Source organism: Ochlerotatus camptorhynchus, unplaced genomic scaffold (assembly GCF_037179485.1).
Source record: "Ochlerotatus camptorhynchus isolate MF236.1 unplaced genomic scaffold, CSIRO-AGI_Acam_v1.1 ptg000085l, whole genome shotgun sequence".
NCBI classification, from domain to species: domain Eukaryota; kingdom Metazoa; phylum Arthropoda; class Insecta; order Diptera; family Culicidae; genus Ochlerotatus; species Ochlerotatus camptorhynchus.
The window spans coordinates 4,939,716-4,967,657 of record NW_027040575.1 but is presented as its reverse complement, the minus strand read 5'-3'; the positions used below and the strand labels follow the sequence as shown (position 1 = coordinate 4,967,657).

General features: G+C 38.3%; 1 protein-coding gene across 5 annotated transcripts in view; it reads right to left on the bottom strand.

The window, feature by feature from the left end:
• LOC135698393 (bcl-2-related ovarian killer protein-like) overlaps nucleotides 1-27,942 on the bottom strand; it is a 79,166-nt gene that overhangs the window by 45,960 nt on the left and 5,264 nt on the right. For 3 of the 5 annotated variants that reach the window (XM_065218362.1, XM_065218364.1, XM_065218363.1), the window contains exon 2: nucleotides 25,491-25,873. The gene's annotated coding sequence lies outside the window, so the exon portion shown is untranslated. The remainder of the gene's footprint in view (nucleotides 1-25,490; nucleotides 25,874-27,942) is intronic. The other 2 variants (XM_065218365.1, XM_065218366.1) reach the window with 1 other exon arrangement.

Here is a 27,942-nt window from a genome sequence, read left to right as displayed (position 1 = left end):
TAACCTAACATTCCAATCGAATTTTTGACTTTCGGATGACCAATATATGATAAAGGTGTATCGCTCAACTGATGTCAACATAGACCTGGTGTTAATCGATCTGTTTGGCTGAGTAAATATTTGTCGGGATATTTCCACGGTTGTTCACATATGCTCTACCGGAAGTTTTTCACGGTATAATCTTTAAATTTGCTTTTTTTCAGCAACCAGCACGAGATCTTTTATATAAATACGACAGTGCGCGAACGAAAATCATGGTTAGGGTCTCGTGCAACTTTGCCTTATGGGGCCAATATCTGTCGTAGCGATAAAACCAATAAAGACGAAGCATTCCAGGCAAGTGTTTACTTTATTTGTTCACATGTTAACTTACAATGTACCATTTTCTTCTTCTTATTCTTCGCATTTAAAGGTTATCGCATATTGCGTGCTCTCAACTTAGTGTTTTAGATGCACTTCCACTTCCAATTAATAACTATCGAGAGCTTTCGATGTCTGTAACATTTTTGCATTAGTATAATTCAAGCTGAACAATGCATTAGGTCCTTAATAAAATTGATCGATTCTCTTCCCGATTTCCTCTTTCGTTAATAACATGAGTACATGACCGTTTCTTGTTATGTTTTTTTGTATTAGAAGATAGATAATAGCTTCTTTCATCTGTGTGCTGAAAATAGCTGGGAATGCCTTAGCATGGCCGTGAGGTTGCAAAGAGAAAGTCGACGAAGCGAATCTGTCAATGTTACTAAGGACATAATGCATTGTTCAGCTTGAATTGTGTGACAAGAAAAATCATACGCTATGCTCAGCGAAGTTGAAAAATTTTCTAACCTGAAAAATTCCTAGACCGGATCGGGAATTGAACCCAGCCACCTCCAGCATGGTCTTTCATTGTAGTTGTGCCTTTACCGATTGAGCTAAGGGAGGCCCCGATTGCAGTAATTATATTAGCATTATTTTGTTACCTTTTCTCTCATTAAGGTTTTAAAAGGTTAGCCTCCACTCTCTCTTGTAAAAAAAACAATGTAGGAACATTTCAAATACACTAGAGTCGCTTTTTACGCGGTTTTTTTGTACACGGTTTTTTAACGCGGTTTTTTTTACGCGGAACGTATCAACCGCGTAAAAAGCGACTCCAGTGTATTTCCATAATCATAATCGTAATTGTTGCATGGTCTCTAGACAGGTTTGAATTGGGTTGCAGGTAAGGCCGATTTTATGTGGGTACAATGAAGCAGCGTGGTACCCTAACTTGTTCAAACAGCAACAAATTAAAAAGCAATGTGCATACAGAACGGAGATGAATACACACACATCCGTACTGTGTAGTACACACACATATGTGCATGCATAAAATATCATATTGTCATTTAATTTAAATTTATAATGATTGTGATGAGTTTGAATTGTGCACAGATTAAAGCAAAACAAGATGCAGTGTTTTAATTGTGCCACCACCAATCCCAATTGACGGTGTCCTTGTAATTCATGTTTCCAGTGATCTTGATTCTTCAGTCTTGCTGCTGTTATAATATAAAGTGGCTTAAAGTGCACCCCACACGGTAGCAGTGTTTCCAATATTTATATCAATATTTTAAACAATAATTTAGGTGACCCACCTAAATTATTGTTTAAAATATTGATATATCGATATATGTATATATGTATTGATGACCCATCAATACAGGGCTGCTGCTAGTTATTTTTGTTTTAACCGATGGACTATTCCGATATAAATTGCCACTTTCCTGACAAAAAATGCCATCACTGCTCAGAAGTATTAGATTCCAGAGTATTTTCAATTCCTGTATTTGCAGGCTTTACAGGGAATCAAACTCATTGTCCGAAGTCCGAATTATGGTGTGCTCATAACCGCGGTCGGCTTCCACAAAACTTTCAGCGAAAGCTTGGATCTGCAAATCTGATTAACTCTGCTAAATGTGTTGAAGACTGAGAATTTCCCGATAAAATTTCCCAACTTTGAACATCCCAACTATGACAGAGACTACTTTCATCTGGCTTTGGAACGAGGCTAGTTGTTGCACTCGTGTCAATCTTGGTTGGGTTCATTTGGCATACGATGCTTATAATGGCGTGCTTCGTCCCGCAACCAACTGGGAAGGCCAGACCATTACCAGGGCCGCAGATGCATTATTATTGGAACGATCCAAACATGGAAAGTAGTGGCAAGTACGGAACGACCGATGGCGATGTGGATGCACATAACACAGGCTTCTATGAATATTGCCCGCTGGTCTCCGGTGGCACATTTTGCACATTTCAATTACCTATTTAATACGCATGGTTCGATGAGCGCTAACGCAATATACCACCTACTACTCCAAAAACTGAAGAAGCATTAACATTGGGTAACATTGCAGAGACAAATACAAGGCAGATACCTGGGTTTTCGGCCCAATTGGGAATTGCGCTGGAAAAGACCATCGTTGGTATCGTGATTATGAAGCGAAAAACTTTAACGAGAACTAGTACTAGGTGATTTTAAAGGGGAAATCGTGTTTTCCGGAGGCCGTTAAGGTAATTGTTTTGTACAAAGCAAAGCCATTGCAATTATCACAAATTAAAGTATGAGTTTCAAATTTTAGAGTTGAAACAAAACATTAATTGGACCATACTTTAAAATATAGTCTGAATGTATACCAGTCATAAGATTCAACGAATATTTAGATTAGTTCATTTGCTACGACTATTCATGTAAGCTTTAACTTCAACATACCGTCTATTATCTGCAAATGAAGCACGTACGAATGGCACGATTTTGTACCCAGGCGTATTGTCTAAATTCTGTTTCATCATTGCAATCGACAGACTTCACTTATTTAATCACCAACAGTCAACAATTGACTGTACTATATGGATAAACATGGGATAGATCAGCAGCATAGGCCTCATTTAACTGTGCCGTTGAGTGTTGACTAAGCGAATCCCAACCAGAACCACCATGGGGGATCAAGGGAGTCGCGTACTCATTGGTACGCACGGTTTACGTTTTCATCATGGCAATTAAATTACGTTTAGAGTTTCAAAGTAGCAGAATGGCGGAGGCCTAGGCGCCACAGAGTGCATATTCGTGTGAACGCGTTTCTGTTTCGCAACTGGTGAAATTGGAAGCGAAATTGTCGGTACCTATCCCAGGCACGATAGTTATTGTCGGTGTCGTACATACATAAATTCCATGCCAGCTGTTTGCATATTGGCTTGGAAAAAATTAGACACCGATGAACTCTGTGGGTTGTGCGTCCTCATTAGATGGGTTTCGTTGGCTTAACCTCATAGAGTGGGTGTTGAACGATTGTATCTAAATCGTTGGAACAACTGCTGTTGAATCCAGTAGTTGCCTAGGCTTGTAACGCTATTAATGAACACAAGTATTACACATGTATTTACTGAAGTGCATTAGAATTTAACATAAACTGACTATACATGTAGTAGATGTTCACATTGGAGGCGAACCAGCCTAAGGCTGAAAGCCTCCTTAATAAAGCTAAATAATAATAATAATAGTAGATGTTCGACTGCCAAAGTTTGAACCAGTGGTTGCAAGTCTGTTAAATGTTTATTTCTACGGTAGTTTCGAGCGTGAAGTATTGGAAAAAATGGCAATCTCGCCCCAATGTGGATCCAGGTCGTAAACATTATAAATCGAACGAAAGCATTCGTCCTAACAAAAATCTAGTCAACGGGAACATATGAAATCTTTCGACGCGCTATCTGACATTTCATCGCTGCATTATCAAACGTCACGCGTATTAGAGCATTCGTTGCAATATCTGTGATATTTTTTTACTACAATTGGTTGATGGTTTTTTTGTGTTCGGAAAACTTTTCAACAATTTCACGTGTGTTAAAAGACGCAAATCAGTGGTATTTTAGTCGTGGAATTTGGTGAGATCTATCTGATTGTAAATGATTTAGGAAAACTGTGAGTAAGCCCGGCACCCCAACACTTTTGCAAGATAACAGTTTTTGTACATCTAAATAAACGTAGGTCATTCTTCATTTTCATTATTTTCACATCGAACTGTCAAATGCCAAGAAAACAAACAAACCATTACCATGCAACAACCCCAAATTCTAACTTCCTTATAATCCTTATAATTAATTGACCGTAATGGTTACATACAGTATTAAAACACAATTTCAATTGCAACAAAAATGGTATAGATCAATTAAACATATAATTAACGTACGTCAGATAGCCAAATTTCCATAACAGCAAAACGCGTTCTTTCGAATCAAACAAACGTTGCACAACGTAGGCTAAAAATCTCTTAAATAAAGAATTTAAAAAAAAAAGTTGCACAACGTGTCTATTATGGGCCAACATGATAAAACTTGCTAACGCAGATGATTAAGTCAAATGACAAAATATAATTGAGCAATTCCCTAAGAACTCGCAAATCGGTTTATTTTTGTATATTTTGATTAGGTTGAAATTTTGCAGAAACGTTCCTTATGACCAACAATGCCATTTTGCATCTTCATATCACCATTTTGAATCCAGCCTTATTTTTGAAAAATGGCATATAGATAAAATAGCTTATCTTCAGAAAAAATTTACTCGAAAACTGTTTGCCCGATCAGTTTGGTGTCTTTGGCAATATTGCAGACAATAGATGAGATTATTAGAAAAAAATATGCACTCTAAAAAAACTACCCAACTTTCTTTTTTAAATTTGAAATAAAATCTTAAAAACAATTTTTCTTAAAAAAGGATTTTTTGTATTTTTTTTTATTTGTTGATGTATTTTAGAGGACAAAAACTGCCATCAAACCGCTACATCTCGAAAACGGTGCGATTTAGCAAAATTTTAACTTTATTGTTTTCTAATTGTAAATTTGGTTTACTTTCATTATATAAAGTCGAAAAAGTAAATGGATAAAGTTTTGGATATTTTTCCAAAAACTTGAGTTTTTTTTAGTATCATAACTTTTTTGTCCATCATTTCTCCATCTTGACCTATAGTGCAATAGATGGCATTTTTCGTCCCCTAAAACATATCAACAAATAAAAAAGTACAAAAAATCCTTTCTTAAGAAAAATTGTTTTTAACATTTTATTTGAAATTGAAAAAAACGTTGGGTAATTTTTTTAGAGTGCATATTTTTTTCATATATTGCCGAAGACACCAAACCGATCGGGCAAACAGTTTTCGAGAAAAAAAATTTCTGAAAAAAAGTTCAATATTTTTCTATATGCGGAAGAAGAACGGATTCAAAATGGTGATATGAAGATGCAAAATGGCAGTGTCGGTCATAAGGAACGTTTCTGCAAAATTTCAACCTAATCAAAAATACAAAAATAAACTGATTTGCGAATTCGTAGGGAATTGCTCAATTAAAGTAAAATTGATTGAATAAGTTTATTAGCAGTATAGAATAGGGCCCTAAGAAAGGCCTTTCAGATCAATATGAGTTAAGATAGTAAAATAATAAAATAATAAAAAGATCCAGATTAAATTAGAAAATAGAGACTAGTTACCAGCGCATATCCTTGAGAAGAATCTCTTTGATATAATTCTCAAGCTGGTTAAGTATAAGGGGATGCAATTGCAGCATCAATTCGAGTAGGAAATTAACCAGTATTAGACCCCCATACGGTAGAAGAAAATACATTATCTACAACAGCAGCAGTAACAAAAGTCGCACATTTCAGTGTCAGTTGTTTATAAACAGTTGCTACCGCGTCGTCTGCGATGCGCGATGGCCTAATTCGGTGCTTCGCGAAAGCTCAAAGTAAACAAAACATGTAGGTAGTGAAACTCGCAATGTTCAATGTAAATTCCGAACTTGGATGAAAGAGTGGAAGGGGTTATTAAAACCCGAAACATAATGTAATATAGTAGACATAACTATTGTGTAGAGTTTAAGTAACAAATTCATGTATAAATGGCTTGGAAGAATAAAGGATCGGGGAAGTTGTTCTGATGAGTTACTTTATTCGAGATTTGCCAGTGCGGACAAGCACAGTTCCAACCTTAGAATAAGTGATCATCTAGAGCATTTCTATACAGTAGTTCTGGAAATCATAATTTCGAAAAGAAACGACCACGCGACTGAAAAAAAAATTTCCTTAACGAAGTGCTTCATCGTTTTTCCGCAGTTGGATGTTATTTTTTTACAGCAGATTTTAAGGTTTCAACAGCTCTAAAAGTTTAAAATCCTGCTATTTTTGCATATATATTTTCAACTTGACTCTGATGAAAAAGCAAGACCAACGAAGCCAGCTGATTTTGTGGATCAGCGTGAAGAACCGGAGGTGTACGTGGTGCAAGTAATGACGTTCGGTGCAGCATGTTCGCCGTGTTGTGCGCACTACGTCAAGAACCAGAATGCGGACAGATTCGTAGAAGATTATCCAAGGGCAGTCGAGTGCATCAAACACGAACACTATGTTGATGACATGTTGACCAGCGTTGAGACTGAAGAGGAAGCGGTGAAATTGGCGAGCGAAGTCCGATCCATTCACTTACAGGGTGGCTTCGAAATACGTAACTGGCTGTCGAATTCATCAGCAGTCGTCAAGCGTCTACACGAAAACAGAAAAGGACATGAGCCTTTGTGCGGACATCGCAACGGAAAAGGTGCTGGGCATGTGGTGGGATACTGCCACCGATTCGTTTACATTCCGAATGTCACCGAAGCACAATGTGGAATTGCTTTCCGGAAGCAGGATGCCTATCAAACGAGAAGTCCTGCGTATGTTGATGGCGATTTACAACCCTATGAGACTCATCTCCAACTTCCTCATCTACTTGAAGATCCTACTGCAGGAAATATGGCGTGCCGTATGCGGCTGGGATGATGAAATCAATGGAAAGCTAGCCGAAAGATGGATAACCTGGGTAGAAGCGTTGCCGAACGTCCAACAAGTGGTCCCGAAGAAACGTGCTCAACTTTTCGGCTCAGCTCTGGTACTCTCTTCGGTCCCAAACTAATCGATGCACCCCTCGAAACATAGGAAAATCCACGAACCCCTCATTTTATCTGTCAAACTTTCATAGTGAATCAAAACAAACATAGTGTAGAACTAGAATTTCAACTACAATGGGGTATGTTAATCGTTTGCATGGGACTAATAGGCTAGTCAAGTAGTGAGCCAATTTAAAATCATTAGTTTCCACCGGTTGGTACCTCACTGTTACCACAATGTGACAACTGCCGAGCCTATGAATACCGTAGAATTGCATATTTTCTGCGATGCGAGTTAAAACGGAATGGCTGCCGTGGCTTACTTCAGGTTCGAAGAAGAAGGAAACACGGAGTGCGCACTGGTTGGCTCAAAAACAAAGGTGGCCCCTTTGAAATTCCTCTCGATCCCGCGACTTGAATTACAAGCGGCCGTATCACTAGCTCACATCGGATGAAAATATCGCGGCGGGTTTTCTGGACCGACTCCCGTGATGTGATATGCTGGCTCCGTTCTGATCACCGACGTTACCGCCTATTTGTGGCATTCAGGATCAGAGAGTTATTAGATACAACACAAGTAAACGAGTTGAGATGGATTCCGACCAGAAAGAACGCTGCTGACGATGGGACGAAGTGGGCACGGTTACCGGACTTTCAGCCAAACAGTCGTTGGTTCCGTGGACCCGATTTGTTGTGGGAGCCTGAAAGCGAATGGCCTGGCGATGGCGGAGATTAAGGCTCAACCACGGAAGAAATCCGTCTCAGCGTTCTCCAGCATACAATCACCGAACCTTTGTTATGTTTTAAACGCTTCTCCAAATGGAAACGGCTGCTGAGGACAGTTGCATACGTTCATCGCTCGTTCAACAGCAAGTTTACCCGGACGAAATCCAACTGATCTGCAGGAGTAATCCAGAGGCGCAGCCATGGGAGCGTACTTTGCCGAAGACTAGCCCGCTATATAAGCTCAGTCCATTCATAGACGAGCACGGTGTTCTACGGATGCGTGGACGTATTGATGCTTGCGAGTATGTAGATGAACCAGATTCGACTAAAGTACAACATCCCCCGTCTCCGTACAGAGTTCGAACGAGTTCGCAGAAACTGTCAGCGTTGCAAATTTGGCAAGCGAGTCCCAAGCCTCCAGCAATGGGGAACCTCCCAGCGTTGGTACCACTCCAGCGACCGTTTTCTTACACCGGAGTCGACAATTTCGGGCCGATGCTAGTGCTAATCGGCAGACGTATAGAGAAAAGATGGGGAGTGCTTCTCACCTGCATGACAAGCAGAGGCGTGCATATTGACATTTGAAATTGCACATTCGTTGACGACAGACTCGTGCATCCTAGCGCTACGCAATTTTATTGCTAGTTCGTCGGCCCTAACATCAAGTGGACGTTCAACCCTCCGGCTGCTCCACATTTTGGTGGACCCCCCCCCCCCCCCTCTTAACACCGAACCACTTTCTGTTGGGTTTTTCGAATGGGAGTAAGCCCCCGATCGTTTTCGACGACAATCCCACTGTGCTGAAGCAATCGTGGAAGATGGCCCAGGTATACGCCGACATTTCTGGAAGAAGTGGGTTGAAGAGTACTTGCCTACTTTGACTCGCAAGACCACATGGTTTTAACCCGTAAAACCCATCGAGGAAGGCGATCTGGTGTTGATCGAGGAAGGCGATCTGGTGTTTCGGAGAAACTGCTGGCCACGAGGACGTGTAGTCGAGGCAGTCCAGGCCAAAAACGGACAGGTTCGACGCGGGACCGTGCAGACATCTAGTGGACTTCTGACGAGGCCAGCGACTAAGGTTGCGGTGTTAGACGTCGGTTCCAATGGTGGTAAGCCGCTTCAGTGGCGTACCGAGGGGGATTGTCACAACCCTGCGCTTGTGACGAACCCGTCTACCTACATTAAAGTTGACACGACGATGCGCCCAACTACGGCCCTGGCTAACGGACTGACAGCCGTTCTGTCAGATGGTGATGACGTGGCACTTTCCGTAAGTAAATATAAAAAAATATATAAGTGAATTGAAAGTTGAAGTGGATAGGTGAGAAAGCTAGGGTATTTTTTTGTCGAAGGAAAAACTATAATTAATTGTATTATTGTACCTAAATCTAGCTTAACATTATTCTGGAAAGTGTCAACTTTACTTATCTTATTGATTAATTTCGAAACATACATAAATAACAGCTAAACACGGATGTAAAAAGGTGCACAACTTAACCTAATTCTAAAACGATTTCCCACAGTACACTTAACAGAAATAGTACGGGTGGTTGCAGCAAGTACGGACAGATCGATTCATTTAGAAGAACACTAAACGTAAGTACATTCTTATGAACTAAAGCAAGAATTGAAGACTAGATCTAACACGAATCCTAAACGTTTGACTTCTTCTTCTTCTTCGCTTTTCAAGCTTATTGCATATCGCATATTAGCTTATTGCGTGCTCTCAACTTAGTGTTCTAGATGCACTTCCACAGTTATTAATTGAGTGCTTTCTATGCCTGTACCATTTTTGCATTGGTATAATTGTGTGGCAAGTCCAATCATACTTCTATGCCCAGGGAAGTCGAGAAATTTTCCAACCCGAAAAATTCCTAGACCGGACCGGGAATTGAACCCAGCCACCTCCAGCATGGTCTTGCTTTGTAGCTGCGCCTTTACCGACTGAAATAAGGGAGGCCCCTAAACGTTTGAACTAAACAAATTAAAAAACCTAATACTAAGCATGAAACCTACGCATAGAACCTAACCTTATTGAAATTTGTATTGATTTCCCCAAGGGATTTTATAACACCCTGCCACAATAAAAGTGTTACGAAATCGGAACTTTTTCTTCTATCTGTCGGTTGCTAGCGCAACATAAATTGAAGCTGAATGACTAAGTAATCGTTTGAATACATAAAGCGAAGTGTTTTGGTGATAAAATGTAGTGAAATTACCATTAAAATTTTGGTTACTTGAAACAGACAATGGGTGCCGATGCCGTCTTTACCCTTCAATATTTTCATTTTTTAAGAATTCCCCGATTGGAAGTTACATTGCTGTAGATCCTTGATACGTTGTTGCTAAACGGGTTTCTGAAGGTACACGTTGGACAATTCACGAGCAAGTGATAATCGTTGCAAGATAGATGACCGTATGATAAATGTAATACAAGATCGTATCGTGAACTTGTTGTGTAGGTATGAGCACGCACGTGGTACCCAATTGAGAAAAACTACAGCTTAAAGAAGTTAATTGCACCGCTAGTCGTGACTTTCCCGTCATCTCAACTCATTCTCGCATAAAACGCCAAAGTATTTTTTTCCTTTGATTTGTTTTCCGTCGATCTTGTCTTTCGTGCTGAGCACCAATGCTACCGACGCCAGGGAGGCCTGGACCTTACCTATCGACTCATCAACCCGTACTGAGTACCAATGCTAACTTCCCTTCCGAAAGAAGGCGGGATCCGACATGTTATGCCTCAGAACATCCCGGCGACGCCGACTGGGATTGAACCCAGGCTTGCTGGGGTGAGAGGTAATCACGCTTATCACTACACCACCGGCGCCAATAACACCAAAGTATGGCACTATTTAATCTGATTTGCAAGAGCTTGGCAGATTTCGTGAATAATTTTCTTTCGCTCGTCACACTCATTCGTCAATAGGTCTCTTTTGCGGTTATGGTTAGTACGAGAGTTTAGATCTCTCGTTTTGCGCTGATTGATAATAGCTTTCTGGTGTAAACTATAGTCGTACTTTACGATATTGACACCTATTCGCGTGTACGTTGATTAGTGGTTATGTGCAAAACTTAAATTGCTACTGATTTTTACGTCTTTTTTTTTCTTTGCTTCGTACCGCCTCGCCCATTTGAACTTGTTCGGCATACCGGTCACATCTTGCCTGGCCCACTCGGTAGTCTATTTCTACACATGTAGACATGTTACAACTCCGAAGAGGGAAGCAAACAGATTTGATAAGCTATGAAGAGCACTTTTGCAGTTTCTTGCGCCGCGCCGTCTCCGTCATGTGCTCAAGGTACTGTGCTGCGGTAATTCCTATTCATTTATTCAAATTGCTTCTGACATGGCAGAAATCTAATATGACATGCGACTTGCAATCAATCAATTCTACGTGAGAAATGCACAAATCTGTGCGGAAAAATGATACCTCCCCGCTTTCTGATTGCACTAGATCGAAGTTATGCAAACCGTGCCAAACAGCGGACTATTGTGGGTTTGCGGGAAGTTTGCCGGTGGTATTACCGTACGAGTTAGGTATTCATCGTAACACTAGATCAGTGAATCTTCACTTGCTTGCTTTTACGACACTAGGCAGTACTGGCGAGAAAAAATGATCTTTTTAATTCATAGTTAGAAGATGCTGGTAGCCTAGTTGATGTAAGCCACAATTTGACATCTGCATTTAGTGCATTCCTTTTCATGTGGTTAATGTTGATTTGTGAACCACTGGCAGGTGTAGATAAACATCAGTTCAATCTGTTAATCTTGATTTCTCTTACATTTTTGTGTTCTTGCCGCATATCACTCGTGGCCTAAGGTATGCGTTATCAAAGATGTTTTGATTGTAATAGTTGCTAATAGGTTGTTGAAATAAGCAGTTGTAAGTGGCAAGTACTTCCATTGCTACGTTGTGGCTACTGTATTGGACGGGCATATAGGGTTGACAGCTCTAATATCAGTCCAAGTGTCCTTGATATTAATGAGTGCCTCTTTTTTTAGAGCTATTTTTCAGAATTGACTCAGGGTGTTTTTGATAAAATTGTTTGTTGGTCTATAATTTTCTTCAAATTTTTGGTGGTTTCATTGTGCAAAATTTGCCTTTAGGACTCAATAGGAAACAGTAAAAATAACAGTAGATTTTTTCTGCTACGCCAATAGAAAATAACTTACTAGATGTATGGAAATCCCAATAGGACCGTATATAAGCGTTTCGTAGAAATGCATTGAAATGTCATTGGATTTACTTCGTCATACGGATGATGGCAAAAATGGAAAAATTGATTCGCTTGGGCCACTTCTTTTGTTTTTTTGGAAAATGGGTATATATATAGGGGAAATGGCTCTAATGTTGGCCAATGGATCTAAGATTGGGCCCATCGCTAAAAATCTGCTATTTATCAATTTTATCTAGATGAACGCGTCATTGGGACGGTACTAATGGATATTTTTGGTTACTATTGAAAATTTAGTCGATTGCTGAATTTATATATGGGCCCAAATTAGGGGCATTTAGGCTGTCATTACATCCAGTTCCCCTATTTGTCTATAAAACGCAATGGAACTTGTTCTCTAGGTTTTGAGCTAAAGTATCGTACTGAACGTATGATTGATTCGTTTACGCGGAAACTGGATGTTTTCTGCTCGATAGGCCAAAAATAGGCGCTTAGGCTGAAACAGATCTCTCCCCTAAGATAAAATAAGTTGGAGCATTACAGGGCGGAATTTCTGCAGAAGCGAGTACAATTGCCGTTCATCCGATCCCTTGAGGATTCCGTAATATTCTGACCAGATCCTGTAAGCTGTTATTATAGCAAGGATGTGCTACAATTCTTCTTCTTATTATTATTATTCGCATTTCAAACTTATTGCTTATCGAAAATTAGCTTATTGCGTGCTCTCAACTTAGTGTTCTATAGATGCACTTACAAAGTTATTAATTGAGAGATTTAGATGTCTGTACCATTTTTGCATTAGTATAATTTTGTGGCAAGTACAATCATACTCTATGCTATGCCCAAGGATGTCGAGCAATTTTCGAACCCGAAAAATTCCTAGACCGGACCGGGAATCGAACCCAGCCACCTCCAGCATTGCCTTGCTTTGAAGCTGCGCCTTTACTGACTGAGGTAAGGAAGGCTACAATACTACATACAAGATTAACTTGGTTCAGTTTGATATAGAAGGCTTTATGCCACCCAATTTTCCCCAGTACAGGCCGATTGTGAAATATTGGGGAGTTATAAAAGGGTTGCTGATGGATAAGAGTAAAGGGATCAAAACAATCCAGCCTGATGTAAACATTGTGAATTAGGATTTCAAAAACTTTGGACGACGAAGGTGTGCGTTACACAGTAGGTGAAGGCTGTAGCAATTTAATTTTTTTTAATGATTATAATTTTTATAATTTGTATTTTTTTCATGATTATAATTTTTATACTTTTTTGTCAGATTTTCAGACATATTTTAGCCTCATATGCATTTTCGTATTTGAGAGTTGTATAGATTTTTTTCCTATACTTAACTTAAATCTTTGGTTATTATTAGTTAGGTAGGTTCCGATTCTACACGTTGTAGTTTCATTTTGATACCTAGGGGATGAGTACTTAAGGTGATTAGATTTTGATAAGTTTTAAGTGGGAATGACACTGATGAATACTGCACATTGTAGTCGAAACACGTGTATGTCAAGTGGAATTAAATGGAAGATAACCTTTTTTGCTAACGGCGCCGGTGGTCATGCTTGGCATGCACAGTTGTACACACCAACTGCTCATTTGGTGATAACTTTTCACTCAGATGTTGAAATTTATTTTTCTTTAAAGTAATTGATAGATTAGGCTCATAGTTTACTATACATATGCGAAGATTAGGTAAAGCTTAACATTTGAATCAACACTAATCAATTTAACACTTTAATTCCGAGATGTGTAGTGAGCATTTCTCACCTCATTTTTACAACTCAAAAACAAATACAGTTTACTACTAGCATTAAAATCTACTTTTTTTTACATATCTATAACAAGGTTACACTCTATTCTATCTATTGCTTCAATAAGAACTATGTTCCGTCAACGGTGTGCAAAGTTATTAGCAAATGAGCAGTTCGTTACCAAAACTGTGTATGCCAAGCATGCCGGTGGTGTAGTGGTAAGCGTGATTACCTCTCACGCCAGCAGGCCTGGGTTCAATACCAGTCGGCGCCGCCGGGATGTTCTGAGGCATAACATCTCTGATCACGCCTTTCTTCCGAAGGGAAGTAAAGCCGTTGATCCCCGGTTCATGAGTTGATGGGTCGATAGGTAGGGTCCAGGTGTGGGAGCTGCCTTCCTGGCACGTCGGTAGCATTGGTGCTCAGCACGGAAAACAAGATCGACGAAAAAAAAACAAACCAAAGGAAAAAAAAAACCTTTTTTGCTGTTTTCACTCATATGCACACTTTCAGGATAATCCGACGAGAATTGAATTTTGAACATAGCGTTGAAGATGAAAATTCGTTGGAAATATATTTTTTACCAAGATATATCAAAGTGTCATCTTCCAAGGAATTCAATCAGCGGCGCCGTTGGTGTAGTAGGAAGCGTGACTACCTCTCACCCCAGTAGGCCTGGGTTCAATCCCAGTCGGCACCGCCGGGATGTTCTGAGGCATAACATTTCTGATCACGCCTTCCTTCGGAAAGGTGTGGGAGCTGTCTCCCTAGCGTCGGTAGCATTGGTGCTCAGCATGGCAAAAGATCGACGGAAAACAAAATCAAGGGAAAAAAAAAGGAGTTCAATAAATACGAATTGTTAATTTCTATACCATGTATCTCATCTTCAACAATGTAAACGAACACTTCATACAAAAAAAATACCTAAAGAAGTTATTTGTTACTGTGCTTGTGCACTCTAATTACGGGGAAATGTACTTTTGGTTTGTATAGTCTGAAAAAAAAAGTTGATTGATAAAACAAACCTAGAAGCATGTTGGCCTCAATTTTATACAACATGTTTGATAATGATCGGTTTTTGTATGGAGTCGCCCACTGTGCCGGGATCTATATGTTTACATATAAATCGTCTTTTGATTCGGCACAGTTCTTTGAGCGAGTTGGTGACTTGGCCTAGAGACGTGCGATTCAAAGAGTTTGGGATTTACGAGATGAGACATGTAAGCCTACTAGATTTCCTCGAGCAAAGCGGGAATCGAACCCACTGCCTCCTACATGGCAATACCGGGCCTTTACTGACTAGACTATCTGAGGCCCAGACGACGATCCGTTTGGACTGAAATCCGTATATACGCCACATTTACAGGCAACGATACCATACCCAACAAACAATTTGAGTTGATTAACAGCTGAATAAGCATTTTTTTAGCGGAACAATCTTATTTTTGCCTGAATAAACTCTTATCCAACATTCAATGTTGGTTTTTTTTTACATATTTCGGTACACGAAAAAACCCTTTTTTATCATCATTTTTCAATTTTATCCTTAAAATACAAAATAAAATATTTCTTAATGCAATGCAATTGCTAGGTAGTTAGTTTTTGGAACTATTTTTCTATCGAAACAGATTAAAAAAATCGTTATTATAATTGATGTTACAAGGGTTCAAAAAAGATGGTGCCCAATTTTTTCGTGTATGAAATCTGGTCTGTTAATCTGGCTTCGTTGTTTCCAGGTCATTTTTTTTCGCATTGTTGTAGAGTCATAAATGTCATGTCTTCATTCGTGTACAGTTCGTTTGAGCAACAATTAAGCCATTATACTAATGGTTCCCAAATTGGGGCCTAGACATTCGAAAACGTAGTAATTTAAAGACATGAATCAACAAACGTTAAATTAATGTTCTGTTCGAATTTCTTTATTGCAGTTGATATCGGATCATCAATACATGAAAATATACCACGCGAAAAGAGGATAGCTCTCAAAATAAATAAATTTAATTGACCCACGATCGACCAGCAGTTGCCATCAAGCTCATATAAGGAGCTATAATTAAGTGACAATGTAGACTTTTTTTTCGCGCCAGTCCACACCGGTTTCCAAATGCTGCAATCAGAGAAGCCAAAAAAAATATGCATGTAAGTACAACCACGATCTTCGTCTGTAAACTATAAAAATCCATATGGGTCTGGAATGCCCCTCGCACACCAACGATGTTGGCGTTGATCGTTCGTGCTGGTGCCCTGGGGGAAAATCAATAAATTAAAGTACATGTAAATATAGGGGAGTCTGAAACAAAAAAGCTGATATTTTCTCTTCCTCTTGCATTAATTGGCAGTACAGTGTCTTTCTTGTTTCGTACCTCCATGCCAGATATCAGACCTATGCTTCTGAACCTCGTTTTCCTCATGGTTTGACAGTTGGTGTGGCACTTTTAGCGTTTTTATTAGGTGTACGATTAATGTGTGATCGCTACAGTATGAATTATCGTCATGTGTCAGATGAAGGAAATTAATCGATTGGGTTATGCGTACGCAGCAGAGCGAAAACGGTTTTTGCTGCAGGATAGTAGGGATATACGTATTGATTAACACTTTGCTATAAATACTCTGTTCGGGAAGTTAACTGACCGTGGTCGAACAATTATCATACGTGATTTACCTCTTTTGGAGGGTAATGAAAATGCACAGTTGGGAGGTCATTTGACTTTTCGATTCAGTAGAGTTTTTGGAATTTGTTCAGTTAGTATTTCAGGCCTTAGATTTTAAGTTTAAAGAGCTTATTTGAGAACTGTAGGTAGCTGTACGTAGCAGTTCATTGAACCCATTAATATAGGTATGTTCCATATTGGAAATGCCGTAGCAACATTGTAGACATAAGTACGCACACATGTATATCCATGGTCCGGTTTGCAAAATCATCACCACACGCAACAATTGCAGCTGAGAAAGGCCACTCTGTAATGGGTCACTGAGCACTGTTCTCGCAGAATTCCATAACCACAAGCTATTTGGTCTGCCGTAAAAGAAGATTTGCATACATAATTATAGGTATTTGCATGTAATTAAATTATAATAAATTATCATGAAAAATGTATTCATTAAAATTAATTTCTCGACTGTCAGTAATCAGTCCGGGACCGACAGACTCTACTCTCTCCAGGTTGGAGGTTTTGTGGCACTCCGAAAGTCAACGACTACCGAAGTGCTTTAAGGCTTCCTGTCCGAATGGTGAGTGAGCTTGTCACCGTTCTTAAATTCCTGGAGGAATTTCCGCTCCACTCCGGTGCATGGCCAGTCGATGTCGCAATGCAGTTATGACTGCTGCAGCACGTCGATAATTGAGCGGGTAACTATTATAGCCACTACCGTTCAGAACACATCCCATAGAGTTAGAGAGGAGCCGTTTTCGTGCCATTAATAAAGTGTCGTCGTCACCAAATCGATAAATTATCCACACAAGCTCATTATGAGGGTGTCATTATGGTGATGATTTATACACATAAATCTCCAGGGAAAATGTGATTACCAGGCCTGTAGGTTAATTAACATTATAATCTAAAATAATTTGTTGTAATTTTGACGTTGTTTGAAGGTGAGTTATGTTGGAAACTACTTTGGCATGATGCTCGAACCCGTCTGTCGATGTAACTCAATGGCCTGTGTACGTTGATGACACCATCGCTGAGCATGTGAGTAGCTAGGCGAGTGCAAAATATATTGCCAATATTTTAAGCATCTAGTTTTTTGTAGTTGATGTTTTGTTCTAGGGATGTACAACAGATTTTGAAAATTGTAAGTTATACCCATTTGTATAATGTCATTAGCCTATTCGGGCACCTAATTTCACCGACCGATTATTTTTTTTAAAATTTTGATGGTACAAAAGTATTTTGCAGACAATTTTACATAATAAACACTTATCGAAATAATAAGACAATTTGTGTAGCTTTGGAGGTATTGAATTAAAAAATATATAAGTTTTTAAAATTGATCCATTCCACCAAAATGGTTCGATTTAGTCGGTGCCGCCGGGATGTTCTGAGGTATAACATCTCTGACCACGCCTTCCTTCGGAAGGGAAGTAAAGCCGTTGGTCCCTGCTTCATGAGTTGATGATGGGTCGATAGGTAGGGTTCAGGTGTGGGAGCTGCCTCCCTGGCGTCGGTAGCATTGGTGCTCAGAGCGGAAAACAAGATAGACGGAAAACAGATCAAGGAAAAAAAGACTATCACAACATTTTCCATCAGGATTGAACATTTTGGAACAAATACTGGACTATTTCCAAGCAATCTGAACCGAAAGCTGCTGCAATTGAGAACATTTTTTCTCCTTTTCAATTCGCTGTACAGCACCGACCATGCCTCAGGACTCCTAAGGCTATATAACAAAATAATATTGAGCAACATCATGTAGACCACAAACCTGGACACAAATGCTCTTGGGCTACGTATCTTTATACTGACTCTCGCCTTAATATTTCACATTCACATTCGACTCCTTTTCTTTTCTAGCGAACGTATCATTGAACAAGCGTTGCCAGATGATAACAATGATATAAGTTTATATGAGTGTATTTATTTCATGGTAAATAAATATTAAAAACTGAATATATAAACCTAAAAGGACCTTTTATGAAACTTATACGTTTCAATTAAAAATGTAAAACAAGATTGAATTAAACACAAACAGCGGAGACGGCAGCAGCGCTCGTAACGTGTCATTTGATTTTCCGCTCAGGGGTGTCAACAAAATTTCATACAGCGCAGTCTGGCAATGTCTCCGAATGTGACGTAACATTTTCTGTTGTATGGAAAAGTGAAGGCATAAAAGAGGTGGTACAATTTTGCTCACCATAAGACTAGATATTTATGATGCATTGACAATTTGGCACGGCGACGCACACTACCAATGAATTTTACCAATTCTTTTAGAAAGTGATGATTTAGGAATACAAGAAGAAGAAGCAGAAGCAAATCGAGTGATGGCTAGTTGCCTCTTAAGGTGATACGGCACGTCATGCAACAATGCTGTCCCCACAATCATTAAATAAACGTGTTTTGGTATGCGTACGAAAGATATATTCCTACAAAATAGTAAATTACCAATTAAATACTTTAAAAAATAGGCCAAAATTGTATGAATAAGATCTGGATACATATGTGGACACAATTCATTCACGCATTCACAATATTTGCATTAAAAAGTACAATCAGTTTTCACTAGCTTTCACTTCTCACAACCACACTAAGAACAATAACGACAAGTACTTCAAGATAATTCACTTTTAAAGACGATATTTACTTAAATAATATTATCACTAGTTCACATTTACCTACTTCTGACTTTAAGTATAATCACGGTCACCTACTCTGACTTAATTTTGGGTAGAAAGCGAATTTTGAATTCAATACGATTTGAACACAAGTAAATGAAAACTACTTTGACTCACTTTACCTACTTTTGGCTTCCTGCAATAAAGTGGCGAGATGTGTGAAAATAACTTACTTTTGGGTACTTTTTTCTTACCATGTACCTGGAGGTCTGAGTGCTGGAATCATTTTTGGACCGGTCGTGTGTAACCAAAGTGTACAAAGTGTGACTTTGAATTAATCAACTACTATGATTACTTGACTTGGTTGGACTTGGTGGCTAGGCGTATGATATGTTTCTGTATAGAAAGGGATGTCCTTGGGAGGTGGTAGATCGTTAATTTTGGCAAATTGAATAGAAATGTGGTAATGGTTTCAATATTGGATGATAAATGGATAATCTTTAAAAGATGATGAATGTTGAAATTTACAGTAAAATATATATCACTTTTTCTTTAATTTTCGATATGTTTTATTAACTGTTACACATTCAACCTATTAATAACGAACTCAAGCAGTTATGTTTACGGCAGTTGCGATAGTGCATGATTTACACTCACACCCCTGCAGCATCAATGATAATCATTTCACTGACACATAGAAACGAGAGAAAAAAAGCAAAAAAAGCGTGACGTATCTTATTATTTGTAGGGGAAATGGCTCTAATGTTGGCCTATCGATCAAAGATTGGGCCCATCGCTAAAAATCTGCTAATTATCAATTTTATCTAGATGAACGTGTCATTGGGACGATACTATTGGATATTTTGGTCGCTATTGAAAATTTAGTCGATTACTGAATTTATGTATGGGCCCAAATCAGGGAATGACCGAAATTACATCCATTTCCCCTATCTTTTTTATTTTGTTTACAGTTGCAAATATTTTTTTTTATTTTAGTCATTTAACGCTCTTGGGTTATTCATAACTTGTCTGGGGGTGAGATTTGAACTCGTGACTTTGGCGTGAGAGGTATGGATTCTAACCACTACGCCGGGGTCGCGCCCACAGTTTTTTTTTCCTTGATTTGTTTTCCGTCGATCTTGTTTTTCGTGCTAAGCACCAATGCTACCGATGCCAGGGAGGCAGCTCCCACACCTGGACCCTACCTATCGACCTATCGACTCATAAACCGGGGACCAACGGCTTTACTTCCCTTCGGAAGAAAGGCGTGATCAGAGATGTTATGCCTCAGAACATCACGTCGGCGCCGACTGGGTTTGAACCCAGGCCTGCTGGGGTGAGAGGTAATCACGATTACAACTACACCACCGGCGCCGCTCCCCCCCCCCCCCACAGTTGAAAATGTATATTTTGATGCCCTGAAAACAAGTTCAAACACAAATTTAAATGTGTGCTTATACCAAACCATGATGTTTTTACCGACTTACCTATATGTATCCCCTTAAAGAAAGAAGTGTCAGGTCTTCAGCATACTCACCGATTTGATTGTTTTGAAAAACTTTCAAGAATATTCCAAGATTCTATATCGATTTTGGTGTACATTGGTTCGACATCGACCTTAAATTTGCCTTACATTGATCTGACATCGGGTCGACTTGTCTGTGCGGGACCATTTTGCTGGGTTTCTTCCATACTGCACTGTCGTATATCAAATGATAGTGAGTGACTCAATTGACAGTGACGATGAGCTTCGAATGAGAAGGGGGCTTTTCAAATTATGGTCATATGAGAATTTGTTTTCACAGAATTGATAGAATGGTTATAATGGTTCATCTTCAATCGAATGATATGAAAATTAACATCATTGCTTAGAGAGAAAAGCAGTAGGATGGGCTGTAATATCATATTACAGCCCATCCTACTGCTTTACTCTTTGAGATGACTGCGTTGGTCATGAAGAGAGGAGCAACACAATAGGGGAAACAGCCCTATTGTTGCAGTGTTAGAAGCCTATTGTTGTGTATGGAGACCTCCATACACAACAATAGACTTCTAACGCTGCTAACGTACCGCAACAATAGGGCTGTTTTCCCTAGTTGGTTAAAGAAGAATTGCATTAAAACACACCATCGCCTGGAAATGCTTTCGGTGAAGTGGGGATTTAGGTAGTTATAAACTTCACTAGAACTATTCCACAGCCGCATACAACTCAAACGCATACAACTCAAACGCATACAACTCAAACGCGCACTATTTTGCCTATGGATTTGAAGAAAAACTTCAAGTCCCCTCATCAATTAATGTATGAGTTAGGTAAAGGAGTGTGCGTTTGATTAGTACTGTCGCATTAATGGCCCTTCGCACATTTTCAACGGTTTTGAAGGGGGTACTACCGTTTGTACTCCATTTTCACCCTATAATTTCGTCCATTTGAGAGATAGAAAACTGTCGTCTTGGGAAAAGTTTCTTAAAATGACTTCATTTATCATCATCGATTTTAACAAGACATGAAAAATATATTTTTTTTTTATCTTAGTGTATACCCCCCTTGAGCAAATATTTCAACAATGGTAATTTGGTAACTATTAGAACATTTTTTATCAACTAAATGTGGTGATTGATATTGCTTTTGAAGAGCACAAGAACAAAACTTGAAATTAAATCTTGTCCATACAATTTAATATAAATTAAAATCAGAGAACTTTTCATCATGAATAAATTTTTACGAAAAGGAAGGTGATAACTAGGAAAAATACTTACTTTTCATTCTTCCCGGAATTTACAAGAGACATTAGTGTCAATAAAATCAAAGTGGATGACATAATAGTGCAGCAGTTCCATTGAATGACGATGATTTTTTTTTAAATTTTTTGATCGACCTTCTACGATTATGTTGAAACTTTGCACAGTTGTTTGTTATTGTCCAACATGCCATTTTACATATTTGGTTCCCTAGTTTTGTACACGACAAACACTTGAAAAGGGCTTATGTTAAAATGATACACATCAATAGACAAAACATATATCTTGCGAACGATTTGTTTGATTGAGATGGTGTCTTCGAAGAAGTTGCGGACAAGTATTGTGCCTTTCAAGAAAAAGTATACACTGTAAAAAAATATAATTATCAAAATTACCAAAAATAAATTAAAATTACTCAAATTGCATATTTTTTTATAATTATTTTGTAGTTTAGATAAGGTAATGATAAAAAAAACTGTGAATAGCAAAGTTTAAGGAAATTAATTGGACTTGCTAAAAATATTTTCAAGATTAAACACTCACGAATAACATCTCAAAAGAGTGGAAATTTTAACCTACGAGTATCTCGAAAATAACAACTCTGGGCAATATAAGCAATAGAAGCTTTTTTTGTTGTAAATTTAATGTGTTTTAATATTAACACTATTTCAAAGATATTAGATAACTATCGGTAGTATTTGGGAAAATACTTATTTTTCCAACAATTCATAACTTTTTTAATTATGATTTTCCCAGCAAATACACAGTGTCAATAGGTATTTCTTTACCTTAGCTACAAAAAAAAAAAATATATAAAAAAAAATAATTTAAAAAAAAAAAATGCAATCTGAGTAATTTTAATTTTTTTTTATAATTTTGATTTTTTTTGTAAAAAAAATTATAATTTTTCACAGTGTATATTTATTCTCGGAATGCACAATACTTTTCTGCAACTTCTCAAAGACACTATCTCGATCAAACAAATCGTTCACGAGATATATATTTTTCTATTGCTGCGTATCATTTTTGCATAAGCCCTTTTCAAGTGTTAGTCGTGTGCAAAACTAGGGAACCAAATATGTAAAATGGCATGTTGGGCAATAACAAACAACTGTGCAAAGTTTCAACATAATCGTAGAAGGTCGATCCGAAACGATTTGTGATTCTGTGTGGAACTGCTCAGTGGCTTTAAGAAATTTAGACATCTCCAAAGGTTCAGGACCTAACGGGATTCCACCTATATGTATGAAAAGCTTGGCAATAGAACCTATGGCCCCACTGTATTGGATTTCTAATACGTGGCTAAGATCTGGGAACTTCCCCAAAACATGGAAAAGTTCTTTCTTTTTTCTTTTTAAATTGCCATGCGATATAGTAGCTTCGAATATATCATTCCTAGTCATAATCCAGAATTTATGGAACCAGATACTGAAGGCATTGGAACAGATGCCAATGTGTCAATATGACAATGAAAGTATCTGAAATAATCGTTCATGGCCATATCCTATGATTTGATATGCAGTATGATTCATTTGCCTCAAATATGACTATGGCCTAAAGAACTGGGTTTCAGAATCACAGGAACCGATGTCAATGTGGCCATGTGTCACAGGATTCATCTGAAACTGTTTTCATTAGACATATTTACTTTTTTTGTCGTGATTGGAACCACCACATGATATGGTTTTCATGAATATGATTATACCTTACTGTATTGTGGAATCTATAAAAATGGAATTCCGGAATCCCTGAACATCTAAATTCAGTGTTACTAATCATATTTCATCTACCTGATATCATTTGCTGCACCAGACAACCGATTCGTGTGAAAATTTAAAACATTTGGTCCAGCTGGTAAAAAAAGTACAAAAAAACACAGACATATTTACATCTGCCAAGAACGAGGAGGATTCTAAGGGAGTGGTACTTACGACAAAAGTTAGTTCAACTAATTCCCTTGAATAAAAATTCAAGTTTATGAAAATCGGATAAGGCATTGCTGAGAACAAGTTTGTTAAAAAAAAATCATTCGTCCTGGTTCTTTACGGGTTAACAAGTATGATCCGTTTTATTCAACAGAAAAGGGCGGAATATTCCATGCAAGCGCATCGCAGGGTAGTGGCGCGTGTAAATGGTATTGAATTGAATATTGATCATCCCGTGCTCAGTTTATGTCAGCACAATTAGTGGCTATTTAGTTCGAATGGTTTTACCTGACCTTTTTGCACTGATGGCTGCTCTTTTGGGAATACACATCTCAACATTTCATATAGGACTGGGAAGATTAGCTTAAAAGCTTGTTGTTGCTGGAAAATTATCCGTGTGAGTCCACCAAACCAAACGACATTCTCTGAGTTCGAATTTACTGATAACGCAAAGCAAATTATTCCCCCTCGATGAAGATCATCAATTCGCTGCTCTTGTGCCACCATTTGCGAACGTGACAATATTGGATTTTTTTAATCCACTTTTGCCGTTGAACATAAACGCATTAAGAGATAAAAATCTCCATCGCCCGATTTCGGCACAGCTTGAAGGTGGCAAAAGCAGGTCGATGGCAATATTTTGTCGCATTTGTTAATGAGTGTCGTAAAAATCGCTTCGCTTATTACGCGCCACAAGAAGCCTGTTATATCGGTAATGTCGTCGTATTGAGCAGTAATCGAAAGCCGATGCGCGATCCGTTATTTCGCATATTTTAAAATTCATAATTACCCTTATAAAAAGTTCTGTCCAATTTGTTGATGTGTTGTAAGGCTTGCACGTCGTCGCTTCAGCACGGGATACTGGAAGATATTTTCCTCTCGAAGCGGTATGGGAGTAATCTTGTTAGTTGTTGATCTTCGATATTAACTATTAATGCAAATCTGCATGAGCATTTTGTGAATTATATAAAAAAAAAGCAGGATCAGCTAAGAAGTCATTGGTTTTGGTAAACAGATGTTTCTTTAGAAACACTCCACGATGGGGTGATATGATAAACCAAGTAAACATTTTCAAATTTGAGAGTGTGTTTATCGTATGTTTGTTTTAAATCTCGATGCTATTCGTTTACAAATATTATCACAGTTGGTGGTGTTGAGATAGCCGGTTTCCAGTTGCCTGGTACTGTAGAACATGCGTTACATAGGTGCGAAAATATTACTATTGGATTTAAGATGCATCAAATTCCGGTGGTCTGCGTACATTCATTATACACATATTTAACGTTCAGCAATACTAACGTCGTTCTTTACAGTTCAATGTCACTGTCAGGTGACTGTAAGCATGTAATCATGGGTGGATATGTGTACAAATCGATGCTACTGTGTTGAGTAAAAAATTGTTATCAATTCTAAAAACTACTCTACGTATATCAGTAACAACTTACACAAATAATCATACCGTAGATACACTGTTTGGAATAGGATTACTTCGTTCCGTGTATTATGGGAATGATTTGATGTCAACATGTTGATGAGTGATTGAACTCTCCTTTCATGGGTCGGTAGTGTGGGAGACAAACGTGCAAGAGAATGTAGATCGGACCCCCCCAATTGCACAGGAATGCAGTAAGGAAAGAAAGTTTTATTGGTGTTTCCACGACCGTCTCGTCCCCTGCCCAGTCCAAACAAGCAGAGCTACCTCAATTGCAAAGAAAGTTAAATCGATTTGAAGAAGAACTTCGTTTGAAAAGACACGTTGCATTAAGCAGATAAGGATGGCATTCCGGGTTGCGTATTTTCCACTACTGCACACAAGCTGTCGTTCTTGTGGACTCAACGTGCTGTCTCAGAGACTTAGTGTTCTTTTTGCCTTCACTGATCTTTTGATGAATTTCGATGTAAAAAGATGGCAGGGAAAGTTTCTTTGAATTGAATCTTTTATGAACTTACTATTTTTTCTCTCTATCGTTGTCCTTTTGGGCTCGTCGTCTGCTGCACTTTAACTCCCACCCCGACTATCAGATGAACTGTCAAGATACTTCAGATCAAAACTTTGCTCGTGTCGTTCATCCGCGATTTCTTCCACAAGCTCTCCGGTAGACTCACTTGACGGAGAACTTTATCATTTTTCAATTAATCACGCTGCATTTCATCTGCTCTTTCAACGTATGCAGCTATTTCTACTTCTTTGCCTTCACTTCACTGCACCTTTTTTTTCTTTCTTATGCTCTTGTTGAACTGTGGATTTTTTCCCGCTTAACTTTTATGCACTTTTATGTCACGTTTTTGATATTTATTCACCTCCGCTCACTTTATGCTTGAATTGGGCCCTTCTAACGACTCGGGAATTAGCAAGCAGTGAGAGACGGCCTGTCACGAGTCGCGCTTCCAGTGTTAATAAAAAATAATGCATGACTTTCGGGACGTTGATGGCGATTTATCACTTCGTACTAAGTAGGAAAACTGAGAGCGATTTTTTGATGGGAAGCTTCCTCTGTTGTATTCAAGTTGTTTATGAAACACTTGTTGTGTTATTGCTGCGATTATAATGCAGTTATTATTCGAATACGTATGCGCAAATGTTTTGCATAATTCAGTACTATTTGTGAATGATGGATTATTATTTAATTGAGTTTACTTCTGAATGTTTTGACAAGATACAATAATATCTCTGTAGAAGTTCTTCTTATCCTTATATTATCCTTATCCTCCATATACCACGAGGACAGAAAAATCATGACTTTTGACTCCCCCATCCTGCCTAGTGGATAAGTCTAGATACAGCTGGAAATAGGGGTAACAGCTATTATAAAAAAATGACTTCTCTCGATGATTTCTCGAATGTCATGGCTCATTTTGACAAATCGACATCACCATTGAGTAGGGGAAGACTTCCCCTATCCAATGAATGTGCTGGTTTATGTAGGTGTGCCTTGAATTATTAGAAATCAACGGGAGAAGTCATTGTGTACAAACGCTGTTACGCCCTAATCCAGCTCTATCTAGAAGTGTGGATATAGGCTCCTATGATGTCCACGCGAACTTTCATTTTTGTTGTCAAGTTATCCCATAAAATATTCATGTCGTGCTCAATTTTCGTTTTCAACTTCATTTTAGTTTATTTTATTAAAAAGGACGCCTTCATTCGAACTAATAATTTCGGTAATAAAAGGCACCGCAATGTAAAGCCAGCGTAATTTGGTTATTCAAATTTGCTTGAAACAATATAAACCTATATTTATATTCACCTAGTAGTGTTCTCTTTGCTACGCACATTAATAAGAGGTCATCCCAGAAAATAAAGCGCATATATAACAACAAATGAGTGTTCTGAGGATTTTTAACTCTTTGGAAGACTAAGGCAAGTTACAAGTTCAAATGACCCAGAGATAACTCCAAAAGACTTCCATACCTAACCTAGCATACTTAAGGATAAGGATCCAGGGAAAAATCCAAATGTCTAAAATAAATAAATTATAATAGAACAAATGTCCAGTTACTTGGAAATTTCTTTCAGATCATTTAAGCTTCCTTTATTCTATGGACACGTTATGGAAATGTTTGACTCAACATTAACTTTCAAAGTCAGCTTACCCATCAAAATCCATTAGGACCGTCTTGAAAGCTTCGTATCCTTTAAACTCGAAGGATATTTTGTAGAATCTTTAAAAGTCCGCCCAACCTGCTCTGAAACTCACACTTAATTCGGTTTGAAGTCATCTAGATCGACCTTAGATGTTCTGCGATTCTATTTATAAAATCAAATAAGCACACTCCCTGTAGTAATACATAGAAACCAACTCAGTTTACTAGTGAACATAATGATAGTGGAAACAGCAGCCCTTCTGTTTTGAAGTTTAAGCGCTATAAAAATTCCTTGAAGTTCCTGAAACCTTGCGTTGAAGGAATATACCAAACATTAGCTAATTCCTTAAGATTTTCAAATGCCACCATACAAAAGCAATAAATAAAATGGTGTTCACAAAATTGTTCCATACATATTGTTTTCATCGCAACCTATTGAATTAACTGAATGTCTTAGAAATTTTAAGATATCTTAGAAATGATACAACTTATCTTCAGGCTTCTGGCAATTTGGTGAATTGTAATTTTGGGATTTTTTTTTAGATTCTAGTGATAATTTCTAGAGAATTATGAGGAAAATTCCTAGGAAAATCTTAAGTAAACTTCAAGAGAGTTCAGAATACCAAGAGAGCTCTGGCTGGAATTTCAAGTTTCTGAGAAGAATTCCAAACGAATTGTAGGAATAGTTCAGTAAGGTGAATTCAATAAAGATTCTGAGAAGATTTCTATCCCCCTTACGAGGAGAATGTGTGAATGTGAAGGAGAATTCCTAGGAAATTTTGATGAGAATACAATGGGAAATCTGATGTAAATTTGA